Below are 14,965 nucleotides of genomic sequence, written 5' to 3' on the forward strand. Positions count from 1 at the left end.
CCATCTTTTCAACTTCCAATTTTCATCTTTTAACTCCCCCCAACAAACCTTGCTCCCAGCCCATACCCCAGCCAACCCTCTTTCCAGGAACACTCAAATAAAATACTCATCAAACTCCAAATATGATTTTCTTTCATATGCCTGTCACTGCCTTTATGTTCATTTTTACCCATCTAAAATACTCTGCCCATCAATGTGCTGCTTATTCTCTAATGCCAAGTTCAGTTAACACCTTAAGTCTTCCTGAGCCTCCCTCTATTTGCTCTTGCTCAGATAAGTAACAGGCCTCTCAAATCATTTCCTGCAAACTGCTTTGCTGTTTCTTCTTCACCTTCCTTCACTTTATCTCCCATACTTACTGTTGGAGTATCCAGCAGCTCAGATCTTTGACCTCTTCTCCCTTAGTAATATAAATAGCATGTTGGAAGATGACAAGAATATAATTTGTTGCCTCAACTGCCTTCAGGTCCTTACTAAATGATGCACTATTTTAAAACTGCAATTCTAATGTGCAGCCTCAACACTCCATATTCAAACATCCTATTTATTTTTTCTCCATAACACTTATTGCTTTCTAACATACTATATGTTTGACCTATTTATGGTTCATTATCTGTCTTGCCCATGAGAAAGTAATTTCATTTGGCAATTATACCTCAATAAAGCAAATAAAGAAAGGAAAGGAAGGAAGGAAGGAAGGAAGGAAGGAAGGAAGGAAGGGGAGGAGAAGAGAGGAAACGAGAGGAAAGGAAAGGAAAGGAAAGGAAAGGAAAGGAAAGGAAAGGAAAGGAAAAGAAAGGAAAGGCAAGGAAAGGCAAGGAAAGGAAAAGGGAGAGAGGGAGGAAGGGGAGGAAGAAGGAAGGAAGGAAGGAAGGAAGGAAGGAAGGAAGGAAGGAAAAGAGAGAAAGAAAAAAACAGAGAAAGGCAGGCAAGAAGGAAGGATAGAAAGAAGAAGGAAAGGAAGGAAGGGAGAGAGGAAAGGAGGAAGTTTCCAAAAGGGTAGGGGTTTTGCCTGTTTTGTTGACTATTGTATCCCTAGCATTAAAATATTGCCTGGCACATAGAAAATACTCAATGATTTTATGTTACAAAGCACATGTGTTATAAAAGTCGATTTCCTAATGTGAGTTGAACTCACTCTCTTGGGATACAATAGGAAAGTATACATCATTTTCATCAACATTTCACTTTAATGCGTCCTCATATTCCTAACTTCCATGTTTTCCCAGGAGAGAAACAAAATGTTATTCTGTATTTCAGTTGATAACTTTTATATTTTCAATGTGGGTAACTTGCAAATAAAGGAAATTTAACTTAATATCTTCATTTGCTCATTATGTAATTGACTTTACACCAATAATGCAAAGAATAATTTGATATAAGGTTAATAAATTTATAATTTATGTAAATTGTATTTATACACTGCCACTAAGTTGACCACAGAAAATCCTACAGAACTAAGAAACCAAAGGAACAATAGCCAGATAGATACCTGACAGAGTTAATGGTGAGTTAGATTCAGCCCCATAAATAACAACTAAGGACAAGATAGTTGGCTAATGGAACCAAAGCATTACCTTTACTACTACTGAAAGCTTGAGTGAAGGTACAGGGCAACAACGGACTTCCTAACTGTGAACTGCAGGCTTGGGCAGACTAACCCCACACAGTTACCAGCAGCACTGGATAACCAGCCAGACTTGAATATTCAAGAGCCTCCCAGTGAAAGACACTCTACCTGGCAAAGCCTGGAGCAGCAAGCCTCCCTCCGCACACCCTCGGGAGCCAGCACTCTCAAGATGAAAATGGAGCAGAACAGGGCATGTCCGGTTCCTCCCCTCCCTCAAATCCACCAATAAAATGAATTCCTTCCTTCTTTCTGGGGGAGGAGCCAATGAGGAGGGCGGGTACAGAATAACGGAAGTATTAAGAAGAAACGCTTCCTCTGAGAAATTAGAGGACCAGGATGTAAGGATTCCTCCCCACAAGAGTCCTGAGCCTTACTTCTGGTAGTATCAGCGCTGCCTTTACCGAGAGTATCTGGCGGAAGTTGGGGCCTCTGGCCCTATCTTTCCGATCACAGTAGCAGGTACTACGGAAGCCTCCAGTTTCCACTCTAGGCAACATTTCAGGATGAAGGGAGAAAGGTTGCTCTCATTTTCTCTCACCCCTCCTTTGGTGTACCAGGAGGGGTAGGTACATACATTTTGGACTCTTTAGGCACCAAGGTAAAATCAACTGACCCTTCTCAGTGGAAATAAGGTAACTCCCAATATCCAAAAAGCAACTGTTAATTTTCATATTTATTGCAGTAATGTACAAAGAGTTTAAAGTCTTGAAATGGAAACGACTCCCTGTTTCCAACCTATCCTGCTACCAAAAACAGTCACTTACAACATTGGCGCTCTTTTTCTAACATGTTATGTATTGATTTATCACTTTAGACATTAGTTCTTAACTTCCTCATATATGGAGACACTGGCAGTCTTACCCTGCTTTTTCTTTCCCCATCCCACAAAATAAAAAAATGTCAAAAACTTTTTATTAAGTCAGTATTTAGTATCTCCATTAATGTTTTCGGCAGACCACGTGCTATTACCTTTTTTAACCAAATTTCATTTGCCTACAGTGTGTATACACCTTAGAAACAAAATCAAATTTCATTTTCCCCTAGAATTAACAATTTCTTTTTTTTAAACACTTTTAAGTTTTCTTTATTACCCATTGCTAATTTTTCCCACCGCTTCCAACAGCTGCTATTTCACTTGTCCACATGCTTACGCCTCTTTTTTTCAAGATACCTGTCAGGTCTCTGCTTTTCCTGAAGTCACTCTAACCCGTCTTAACTTGTTGCTCTCCAAGCTCGCTGTACGCCTCTGATCCTGGCACTTGCATTGGCCATCATCTGGGGAACCGCCTTCAACTCTCTCTAGTGTTAGATCTGCTCTTTCCAGATTCCATGGCTTCCTCTTTTGCTAGAATTAACTCCTCATTTTAGAGTAACTACCTAAAACTTAGAGAATGGGAAGGAAACGTTTTTAGACCTTACTTGCTTGAAAGTGACACCCTATTGTTCTCTCAATTTCTTTATAATTTGTTTATGGACAAACCGTGAGGGTTGAAAATCATTTTCATCACAGTTTTCAAGATATTCCTCCTTCAGATGGCTGTTGAAAATCTGATGTTATTCTTAGTCCCAATAATTTGTAAGTTACCTGTTTGTTTTGTGGAGACTTTTAGAATTTTCTCATGATCTTGGTGATCTGAATTTCATGAGGCAATACTTTGGTCTGAGTGTATCTTACTTGTTACTATCTTATTTTTCTTTTAGCTAATTATCCAGGTCTCTTGAAAGTCACTTTCAATCTGGAGATTCATAGCCTTCATTCATGGACATGGTCTTGTATTATTTTGTTATGAATTTTTCTTCCCATTTTCTTTTACTTTCGTATACTTTCGTTTGGGATCATTTATTATTTAAACATTAAAACTACTGTGTACCAAAAACCATACAACCTAGGAATAAACCTAACAAAAGAGGTGAAAAATCTGGACACTGAAAACTATAGAAAGCTTATGAAAGAAATTGAAGAAGACACACACAAAAAAAGGAAAAATATTCCATGCTCATGGATTGGAAGAACAAATATTATTAAAGTGTTGATACTATGCAAAGCAATCTACACATTCAATGCAATCTCTATCAAAATAACACTAGCATTCTTCACAGACAATCAATCCTAAAATTTGTATGGAACCAAAAAAGACCCCAAATAGCCAAAGCAATCTTGAAAAAGAAAACAAAAGATGGAGGCATCACAATCCCAGACTTAAGATGTATTACAAAGCTGTAATCATCACAACAGTGTGGTATTGGCACAAAACCAGACACTCAGATCAATGAAACAGAATAGAGAACCCAGAAATGGACCCACAAATACATGTGGCCAACTAATCTTTGACAAAGCAGGAAAGAATATCCAATGGAATAAAGGTAGTCTCTTCAGCAAGTGGTGCTGGGAAAACTGGACAGCAACATACAGAAAAATGAACCCGGACCACTTTCTTACACCATACAAAAATAAACTTAAATGGATGAAAAACCTAAATGTAAGACAGGAAGCCATCAAAATCCCAGAGGAGAAAGCAGACAAAAACCTATTTGACCTCAGCCACAGCAACTTCTTACTCCATATGTCTCCAGAGGCAAGGGAAACAAAAGCAAAAATGAACTATTGGGACCTCATCAAAATAAAAGCTTCTGCACACCAAAGGAAACAATCAGCAAACCAAAGGAATGGGAGAAGATATTTGCAAATGACATATCAGATAAAGGGTTAGTATCCAAAATCTATGAAGAACTTATCAAACTCAACACCCAAAAAACAAATAATCCACTGAAAAAATGGGCAAAAGACATGAACAGACACTTCTCCAAAGAAGACATCCAGATGGCTAAAAGACACATGAAAAAATGCTCAACATCAGTCATCATCAGGCAAACACAAATTAAAACCACAATGAGATACTATCTCACACCAGTCAGAATGGCTAACGTTAACAACTCAAGCAACAATAGATGTTGGCGAGGATGCGGAGAAAAAGGATCTCTTTTGCACTGCTGGTGGGAATGCAAACTGGTGCAGCCACTCTGGGAAACAGTATGGAAGTTCCTCAAAAAATTAAAAATTGAACTACCCTATGACCCAGCAATTGCACTACTAGGTATTTATCCAAGGGATACAGGTGTGCTGTTTCAAAGGGACACATGGACCCCAATATTTACAGTAGTGCTATCAACAAGAGCCAAAGTATGGAAAGAGCCCAAATGTCCATCAATGGATGAATGGATAAAGAAGTGGTATATATATATATATATATATATATATATATATATATATATACACACAATGGAGTATTGCTTGGCAATCAAAAAGAATGAAATCTTGCCCTTTGCAACTATGTGGATGGAACTAGAGGGTATTATGGTAAGCAAAATTAGTTAGAGAAAGACAGATATCACATGACTTCACTCATATGAGGACTTTCAGACACAAAAAAGATGAACACAGGGAAGGGAAGCAAAAATAATATAAAAAACAAGGAGGGGGACAAAACATAGGAGAGTTAAATGCAGAGCACCAACTGAGAGTTGCTGGAGGAGTTGTGGGTGGGGGGATGAGCCAAATGGGTCAGGGATAACAAGGAAGACATTTGTCAGGATGTATAGAGTACCTTATGTAGAGTACCTTATGTATAGTACCTTTCATTTCCTCTGGAGGTGGCATCAGGGTGGGCATATGCTGCATGGGGTAAGGGGGGTACCTAGATGACTGTCTAATCCTAATTTGTATCTTAACCCAATTCATTAGTTTTTAGTCTCCATTACTCCTCATCACTCAGGCTATATAACAAAATACCATAGACTGAGTGGCTTATTAACAGCAGAAATGTATTGCTCACAGTTCCGGAGGCTGGGCACCAGCATGGGTTCTGGAGGCTGAGTACCAGCATGGTTGGATTCTGGTAACAGTCCTCTTCCAGATTGCAGGATGCAGGTTGCAGACTTCTCATTGTATCCTCACATGGTGGAAGAGACAAAGGAATTTCTAGGACATTTTTCATAAGGGCACTAATCCCATTCATTACAGTTTCACCCTCATGATTTGATCACCTCCCAGAGGCCCTGCCTCCTAATACCGTGACCTTGGGGGTTAGGATTTCAACAGATGAATTTGGGGAGTGGGGACACAGACTTTCAGACCATAATACCCCTCCTCTGATTAATTGTTACCTCTAATGCCTGAGCCTTTCCACTGTTTGACAAATGAATAGGTTTGCACTTTGTTACCTCCCTTTGCTTGCTTTTAAGATTCATCCTCCCCTACACTATTAAATGTTTCTTCCATGCACTTGCTATATTTCCCCAATTTTTATCTTTCTAGTCCACTGCTGTCTTCTCTCCCATTCTCATTATCTTGTATTGTATAAATCAGTACCTTTTTTATTCCTTCCTGTAATTTTGTTGGAAATTTGGGAGAAAGTGGAGAGATGAACACATTTGTTCAATCAGCCATGTTTACCTGACAGGTTTCAGTGAATTTTAAAGTGCATCTACAATGCTAGTCATAGGGGAGTATATCAAGCAGTAAAGGATTTGGTGTCTGCCCTAAAAATTGTAAGAATTCAATTGCATTTTGAGGTAATAGTTCAGCAATAGCCACAAGGCAGTAAAAATTAATGGTATAGACAAGAAGTAATGTGGTCATTTAGATGAAGGATTAAGTGATATGTGACCTTGATCTTGATCAACAGAATACCCTTCTCCTGAGTATTTAAGAAGAAGAGAGATTGTGTCACAGGCTAAGGGAACTTAAGAGCTACATGTCTTAAAGATTATACCAAGTTGTGATGGAATAAGAAGTCCAAATTCCAGTACATGTTTTACACTGATGGTTAAAGTCTATTTGTTCTGTTGATCTACTCCTAAAGTTCCTTCTCCTACTCATCAGCATACATAACTCCTGAAATGCTCTAATTGATTTACTGTAATAACTGGTTTACATTTTTCATGCAGACAGCATCTGAAATTATAATAATTTTAGCTAGTCCCTGCCTAGTATTCTTATCTGAAGTGTTCTGTTACTTGCTCATTCAGCTCTACAGTGTCTTATATTTTCCTTAATCTTCTGTATACAAAATAATATAATAGGTGTATTTCTGATGGCTTTCTCCCCATTCTCCCAAAGTCCCAATAAAAATCACATAAACCTATTGAATTGGTACGTATGGATACATGTGTTTCCATAAACCAGGAAAGATATGCTTGTAGCTGTATTTGAGGAGGTAAAAAAAAAAAAAAAAAAGCCAGGAGATGCTATAGTTTGATTTTACAAAATAAAAGCATGAACAATCTTTGTAATAGTTTCAATTTTTGAAGTTTTAGGACTTGACAAAAACTTCCAGAATTTCAATAACAGCTTTCTAATATTTTATAGTCCTGCCAAGTTAAACAGCATCAGTTGTGAGATTTATCTGCAAGAGCACATGACTAATGACCTTTAAGGCAACTCGCCTCGTATGTCAACTAGAAAAAAACATGAGCCATAACTATTGAGATTAGTTGCTTTTCTTATTTTGCCCACTTATGTAACTCAATATGTGGCATAGTAGATGTAACATAAGTGCATGGAGGTGTTTTTAAGGACAGTTTTTCTCCAAAAAATGTCATTTTTGAAACTAATTATTAAGAAATTTCCAGTTTTTGGCATTTTAATCTAAAATATGTCAGTGTTTCTCAAAGTAATTGGGTTGAATTTTTCTACAAATGTGTATATTGGCTTATGTTAATCTTGGCTGAACAAACTGTTACCGTGAGATTGCACTTAAAACAACTGGTGGGATTTGTGAAAAATACATTTCAACCACTAATAATTTGCCTTAATATTACACATTTCTTCAAGCAACTCAAACGAATTTATAAGACATTTGTTTTTGTTCTAAATGTCTTATGATATTTTACAAATGCCAGACATTCCTTTTATTACAGAGAATTTTTACTCTTCCCGTAAGGAATGATTATCAATAAAATGTTACAGATAAGAAAACAGAAATATATATGGAGGTTGTATTCGCCATTCAGAAGGCTTTGTTCTAAAACAGCTAGCAACAATACTGACATTAAGTTCTGTGTTTATGATCCATGGTTATCACCAAAAGTAGGCTAGTGTCGAGGTTAACCACAGTCTACAGCATGAAAACAGAAAGAGTCTGGTATCCAGGTCGTTTACTTTCAGACTTTAGTCACACGGGCCTGAGGTTAAATACTGGTCTGCTACCTCTAAGCAGTTCTACCGAAGAAGCAGTTCACTTCTTCATTTGTTGACAGGAGTAAAGGCACCAGATCATGGCAAGTAACAAATGGAGACTATTACTAACTTCTACAACAGAAGTAGCAGTCAGTGGGTCAGGACTTGCTAGTCCCTGGTCAAAAAGCCAGGAACCTGCCTGTCTTTAAGGGGTACATTTAGGTGAAGAGACATTTTGACAGACTTCTTCAGGAGAAACGTAGCCAGTATTTTGGAATTGTGTCTGATAGGTTATCTTGTTTTCTTTTATTCTGTATATTAAAAAATGGCGTCTTTGGCCCTCCCCCTCCAGGGCGCCGCCCGGGGTCGTTCATTCCGCGCCAGGCCTGCCAGACACCTGGGTTCTCCTTCAGCTGTTCGCCAACGGGGCCAGCATGTCGGGTCCTGCCGCGGAGACCATCTAGTCCTCCATCTAGGTCTGCCCCATCACGCGGCCGGATGGTGTCAGTGTGGCTGGCAGTGTCCACAGTGGAACCATCCTGAAGGTGAGGGAGGAGGCAGGGGCCATTGTCAGCACCCGGGACTGTAACAGCCGCGTGGCCGCCCTGGCCCGGATGGAGCGCACCGACTTCTGTCGCCCTTGTGCATCCGCGAGATGGTGCACTTATACGCAGGTATCACCTCCACCCCCAAGCATTCCATGAAAGTCCAGGTCAACGTGATGTCTGAAAACATCCTCACAGGTACTAAAAAGCTGACCAACAAGGCCACCCTGTGGTACGTGCCCCTGTCACTGAAGAATGTGGACAAGGTCCTGGAGGTCCTGGAGGTGCCTCCAGTCATGTATCCCCGACTGGAGCAGGAGTAGGAGGGCCGGAAGCGGTACAAGTCCCAGAAGCTGGAGCGCATGCAGACCAAGTAGAGGAAGGGAGATGTCGTCCAGCCTGTCCTGAACCCAGAGCCGGACACGGTCAGCTACAGCCAGTCCAGCTTGATCCACCCGGTGGGGCCTTCCTACTGCACCCTGCACGGCTTTATGCATGGAGATGTCACCATGAAGCTCGTGGACGAGATGGCCAGGATTGTGGCCACACATCACTGCAAGACCAACATAGTCACTGCGTTTGTGGACGCCATTAACTTACACGACAAGCTCAGAAAAGAGTGCATCATTACCATCTCTGGGCACATGACATTCACGAGCAACAGGTCCGTGAAAATCGAGGTGTTGGTGGACGCCAACCCGGTGATGGACAACTCACAGAAGCACTACCGGGCTGCCAGTGCCTTCTTCACCTACATGTGCCTGAGCCAGGAGAACAAGTCACTGCTGGTACCCCAGCTCGTGCCCGAGACCAGGGACAAGAAGAAGCGTTTTGAGCAAGGCAAAGGGCAGTACCTGCAGATGAAGGCAAAACGACAGGGCCCGGCAGAGCCCCAGCCCTAGGCGCCCGGTCCCAAGTCGGGTCTGCGGTGGCCCCAGTGTCTAGTCCCTTCAAATTTACCCCCTTGGCCAAAAACCCAATCCACGTTGTGAGCTGGTGTTGTGTGAAGCGTTCGTCTTGCAGTGTTAACCTGTGCTCTCTCCTGAAAACCTGCACACCAAAGCTTCATTTATACCACTCCAGTGTCGTCCCTCCCGCCGGAGAGACTCCCGACGGAATGCTTGCGTGCACGCTGCACAATGTGTACAGAATCCAGCATCACTAATAAACCTGCTGTTTGGCTGGGGGGAACAAATGGCTGTTTGCATTGTTATTAAAAACACGGAGCTAATAATGAATCATAACAAACCTTCAAACTTGTTTTACTTCAAGTAACAAGTTTTCTGCCTTTCTGAGGATGCGCATCATGTAAAAAATGTTAAGCATTTTGGACATGATATACCTCTATGATAGCATTTTTAAGCCATATTATGTACTTTCATGCCTTCTTAAATAGAGCACATGAAATATAATTTAAAATCTTTTTGGAGGTTGCATTTGGCTCCCACTCTTACACCCATTACAGTACATTTAACTCCACAGAGACAGCAATGGGACAAGTGAGAGCCAGACCAGCACTAGGTGACTCTGTGCCTCTCTAAGGAAAATAATTTAATATGGGCAAAGGAGATCCTAAGAAGCCAACAGGCAAAATGTCATCATATGCATTCTTTGTGCAAACTTGCCTAGAGGAGCACAAGAAGCATCCAGATGCTCCAGTCGGCTTCTGAGAGTTTTTTGAGAAGTGCTCAGAGAGGTGCAAGACCAGGTCTGCTAAAGAGAAAGGAAAATTTAAAGACATGGCAAAGGCGGACAAGGCCCATTACGAAAAAGAAATGAAAACTTATATCCCCCCTAAAGGGGAAACAAAAAAGAAGTTTAAGGATCCCATTGCTCCCAAGAGATTTCCTTCAGCCTTTTTCTTGTTTTGTTCTGAGTATTGCCCCCAAATCAAAGGAGAACACTCTGGCCTATCCATTGGTGATGTTGCAAAGAAACTGGGAGAGATGTGGAATAACTCTGCCGCAGATGATGAGCAGCCTTATGAAAAGAAGGCTAAGGATATTGCTGCATACTGAGCTAAAGAAAAGCCTGAGGCTACAAAGGGAGTTGTCAAGCCAAAAAAAGCAAAAAGCAAAAAAAAAGAAGAAAAAGGAGGAGGACCAGGAAGATGAAGACAATGATGGTGAATAAGTTGGTTCTAGAGCAGTTTTTTTTTTCTTGTCTATAAAGCATTTAACCCCCCTGTGCACAGCTCCTTTTAAAGAAAAAAAAAATTAAAATGTAAGGCTATGTAAGATTTGTTTTTTAAGTTGTACCGTGTCTTTTTTTTTTTTTTTTTTTGTATAGCTAACACACTGTGGAATGTGTCTTTAGATAGCCCTGTCCTGGTAGTATTGTCAAAAGTCACTAACCTTGCCTGGTACAGTATGCAGGTTGTAAATTGGCATGGGAATTTAAAGCAGGTTCTTGTTAGTGCACAGCACAAATTAGTTATATATGGGGATGGTAGTTTTTTCATCTTCAGTTGTCTCTGATGCAGCTTATGTGAAATAATTATTGTTCTGTTAACTGAATACTACTCTGTAATGGCAAAAAAAAAAAGTTGTAGCTGTTTTGTTGACATTCTGAATGCTTCTAAGTAAATACAATTTTTAATTAAAAAATAAAATATTTTTAATGATCTATGGTCCTCTCTGTGAGTAATGGATCATGCTCTATTCGTTCTTTCAATAAGCATTTATTGGGTACCTCGATGAGAGGAAAACTCCTTTTCTTGATGAACTTACACTATGATATGAGAGATAGACAAGAGAATTAAACTTATAAAGCAACTTTATAATAACTATGCTATAGTCATAGATAGCCACAAGGTATTGTAAGAGCTCAGAAATGGAGCACCTAATTCAAAGCCAGGATGTGTGCTTTGGGAGAGGGGTTGGGAGAAGTTTCCCCAAAACAGGTGATTTCTAAAGATAAAGAGAAGTTAGCCAGCTAGAGAAAAGGGAAGAGCATGGAGAATTTTAAGAACTCAAAGAAGTTGTTTTGTCACTACAATGGGTTAAGGTGGCAGAACTGTAAGACATTTAATGATGGAGAGGTAGACATAAATCAGATAATAAGAATTTTGAATGCCAAGATTAAGAGTTTGACATTTATTATGAAGGTTATTTGGAGCCATTGGAGATTTTAAGTTTAAGTGGCTATGTAATTAGCAGACAAAATAGACATGAGGACAAGAAATATTGGGGCACCTGGGTGGCTCAGTCAGTTAGGCGCCTGACTTTGGCTCAGGTCATGATCTCATGGTTCATGAGTTCAAGCCCCACATCAGGATGTCTGCTGTCAATACAGGGCCTGCTTCATATCCTTTATCATCTTGCTCTCTTCCCCTCCCTTGCTTATACTCTCTCTCTCTCTCTCTCTCTTTATCTTTATCTCTATCTTTATCTCTCAAAAATAAACATTAAAAAAAGAAATATTACCACAGGTATAGATGGACATGTCATAGTTTAAAAACAAATCAATTTGTTAAAAAAACACAACAGTCATTAATGCGTATGCACCTATTAACATAGGTTCAAAATACACAAAGCAAAAACTGAATGAAATAGAAATAGACAGAGTAGAGAATGAGATCCTTGAAATTTCTCCTTAAGTCTTTGATAGAACAAATAGTTGGAAAGAAAATAAGCATGTGCAAGATTTAAACAGTAGTTACCAACTTAAATTAATTGATTTTATAAAATACTGCATCCAACAATGGGAAAATATACATTCTTTACAAATCCACATAGAAAGTTCACCAAGACAGAGCATATGCTGGACCCGTAGCCTGCCAGTTTTCGAGGATGCTGGCAGAAGACCTAACACTCCAGGATCAGAGATAAAGGACCTTATTACTCATGGCAATAGTTATAGCCAGATTATCAGCATTAGTGTCAGTTCACTGAGCACCAGTTCCCACAGAATGACACAAAAAGTGTCAGATGCTAACTGAACACACAATAGAGTCCAGTACAGGAGAGGAATCCCGACTTTAGGGAACCCAAATATTTTAATATTAGACAGTGAGCCTGCCTGACCTTTGCCTACGAGGGAAACATGATCTTTATTATATTTATAATAATAGGCAATAAACAAGCCTTCCTTTTATTCTGGAGGGTGACATTATTTCTGTTTTTAAAGACTATTTTCTATATAAATATCTTTGAAAAAGTAATCCAGAGCAAAGATCATTAGTACCTCTGCTCACAAGACATGAGAATTTACAAGGGATCTACAGAGATGTGTTTTTTAACAATAGTATTGGCATAAAGAAAGGCAAATAAATTAATGTAGTAGAATATGCCATCAATAAAGAGATACACACATTTGAGCAACTGCTTTCCATAAAGGTACCAAACAATTCAGTGGGGGCAGAAAAGTCTTCCAACAGATCTGGGTAACTATATGAAAAAAATAAATGGACCTTTTCGCCTATGTCACACAATACACAATGATTAATTGGAGATGGATTTCTGACCTAAATGTAAAAGCTAAACTTCCAATGAAAATATATGAGAAATTCTTCATGACTATGAAGTAAGCAACAATTTCTCAGGACACAGAAAGCACCAGCCATACAAGAAATTTTGGTGATTGGACTTCATAATTAAAACCTTCTGTTCATCCAAAGACACAATTTAAGAAAATGATTAAGCAGAACATAGATTGAGAAAATATTTTCAACAAATATATCTCATAAAGGACTTGTATGAACAGAAAAGCTAGGTTGCACATAGATAAGGAAATTTTAGAGGGGTACATTGGAAGGACAAGGGGCAAGAGAGAAGAGAGTACTGTATGAATGCTTGAAGCCTTGAGTCACCAGGTGTAGACTGGATAGGAGAAGAAAGTAAGAAAGTGGACTTTATATAATAGAAGACAATTAAGCAGTTATTGGGCTAAAGTTTTTGGACTCTATTTGTAGAAGCAAATATAGATGCAAGAAGAAAAAGAAGTAGAGGAAAAGAAGACAATAACAAAACAAAGCACACCTTAGAATTTAACATCTCAGATATACAGCCGATCTGGGAAACAATGAGATGATAGATCCACTACCAAGGCACAAGTCAGCCCCTGACAAGGGGCTGCTGAAAAGTAGCAAAGTAATAATGAGGTAGGGATATTGAATGGACGATGTCAAGCACTGACAAAGAACCAACAAGCCAGGTACCAAAGCTTTCTATGATTGTGCAATCATCAGAAATTCAGCAGTTGAGGATTACTAGAGAAGAGTGAGGGTAGCTAGTTGGTAATAGCAATAATGAACACTTATTATATAGTATGCATAGTTAGGCATTTTCATATTCAGTTTTCACAATACCCCTATGATAGTATTCCCTCATCCTCATTCACAGATGATCAAAATCATTCACAGATGATTAAACTGAAATCATAGAGCCTAAGTAATTCATCCCAGGTTATAGAATTTGTCAATGGCAGGGCTGGATTCAAAACTGTGTCTCTTTGACTATAGAGTTAGTGTCCTTTATACCATATCATGCTAATAGCTAGATAGCCTAGGCTCTAAGTGAGAAGGAATGTGAAGGAGTGGTGGTGCTGGTTATAAGGAGGTTAGATGGTCAAAAATGTAGACAATCCACTTCTAACCCATAGGAGATCAGAGTAGGACCATACTACCTACCACTGAAAGAGGTCTGAAGAGACCTTCTATCCTCAAAGAAGAGCAAAGTATTGTTTACTAGGTTGATGACATGTTCTTTAAAGACATTGGGTGTGTAAGGGAGATTTTTGTGATTCATAGGGCATACAATAGACCATTTAAGGAGCTGTTATTCCAAACCTAAACTGAAATCTTTGAAAAATTAGGTCTTTTATTTATAGATTTTGTTTTAATTCTTTTCCCTTTGTCTTCAAGTTCATAGTTCCTACTTCTCACGGTTGCTGATGTCTTTGAATGGAGAAGCAACTCTCCCTTCTCCTAATGTGATTCTTCTAACCTTGAAGATGGTCATAAACCTGATAGCCAAGCTTATTAAAATCATATATAAAACTTAATAAAATTATGTCCTACATAAGAGCAAATTGACTTTGAAGGAGGACCTGGGAGACCTTCTACATGAGGAATGAGAACTTTTGTTCTTGTGATCTATTTTGGTTTTATTTTTGGTTTCAAGCTATGTTCTGAAGGGTTAAGGTTGCTGGTTAACTAAATGCCAGATAGGTAATGTGTTACTGAATATTAGCAGTATAATAAAACTACTAAATGCAATTTATTTAAACATTATTTAACCAACCTTAGTAAGTTGTAAACTAATGATATTTACCCAAACATTTTCAATTCTGAGGCCTTCTTTTTGGTCCCTATATTTGTTCATTATTTGGAAGGCAAACTAAAATATCTTTCAGAATCCAAAATCTAAATCTAAATTCAAACAAAGTGAATTTCTTTGGGGGAACTACTGACAATGACATTAGATCTTTGAGTTGAGCTTGGAGGTATTTTTTACACTGTATTGAAAATGGTGGTATCATAATTTATAAGAAGAGAATAGACTCAGAATGAGGTCTAAGAAGGAACATAGGAGATTTATTAAACTTTAGGTCCACATATCTTGTGGCAATTTCTGAACAACCTAACTACATTCTAATTTTCTAAAGTATTTT

At 38.9% G+C, this 14,965-nt stretch overlaps 1 protein-coding gene and 2 pseudogenes across 5 annotated transcripts in view; 2 read left to right on the top strand and 1 right to left on the bottom strand.

The window, feature by feature from the left end:
• LOC122198642 overlaps positions 1 to 2,119 on the bottom strand; it is a 61,774-nt gene extending 59,655 nt beyond the window's left edge. For 2 of the 5 annotated variants that reach the window (XM_042903344.1, XM_042903339.1), the window contains exon 1: positions 2,005 to 2,119. The gene's annotated coding sequence lies outside the window, so the exon portion shown is untranslated. Of the gene's footprint in view, positions 1 to 359; positions 401 to 1,738; positions 1,895 to 2,004 lie in introns of those variants that run through there. The other 3 variants (XM_042903342.1, XM_042903338.1, XM_042903340.1) reach the window with 2 other exon arrangements.
• Positions 1 to 9,596, top strand: part of LOC122229272 — a 28,948-nt pseudogene extending 19,352 nt beyond the window's left edge.
• Positions 9,597 to 9,909: 313 nt separating this feature from the next.
• Positions 9,910 to 13,304, top strand: LOC122230345 (annotated as a pseudogene).
• Positions 13,305 to 14,965: the final 1,661 nt, after the last annotated feature.

Source organism: Panthera leo, chromosome C2, assembly GCF_018350215.1.
Source record: "Panthera leo isolate Ple1 chromosome C2, P.leo_Ple1_pat1.1, whole genome shotgun sequence".
Lineage (NCBI taxonomy): Eukaryota > Metazoa > Chordata > Mammalia > Carnivora > Felidae > Panthera > Panthera leo.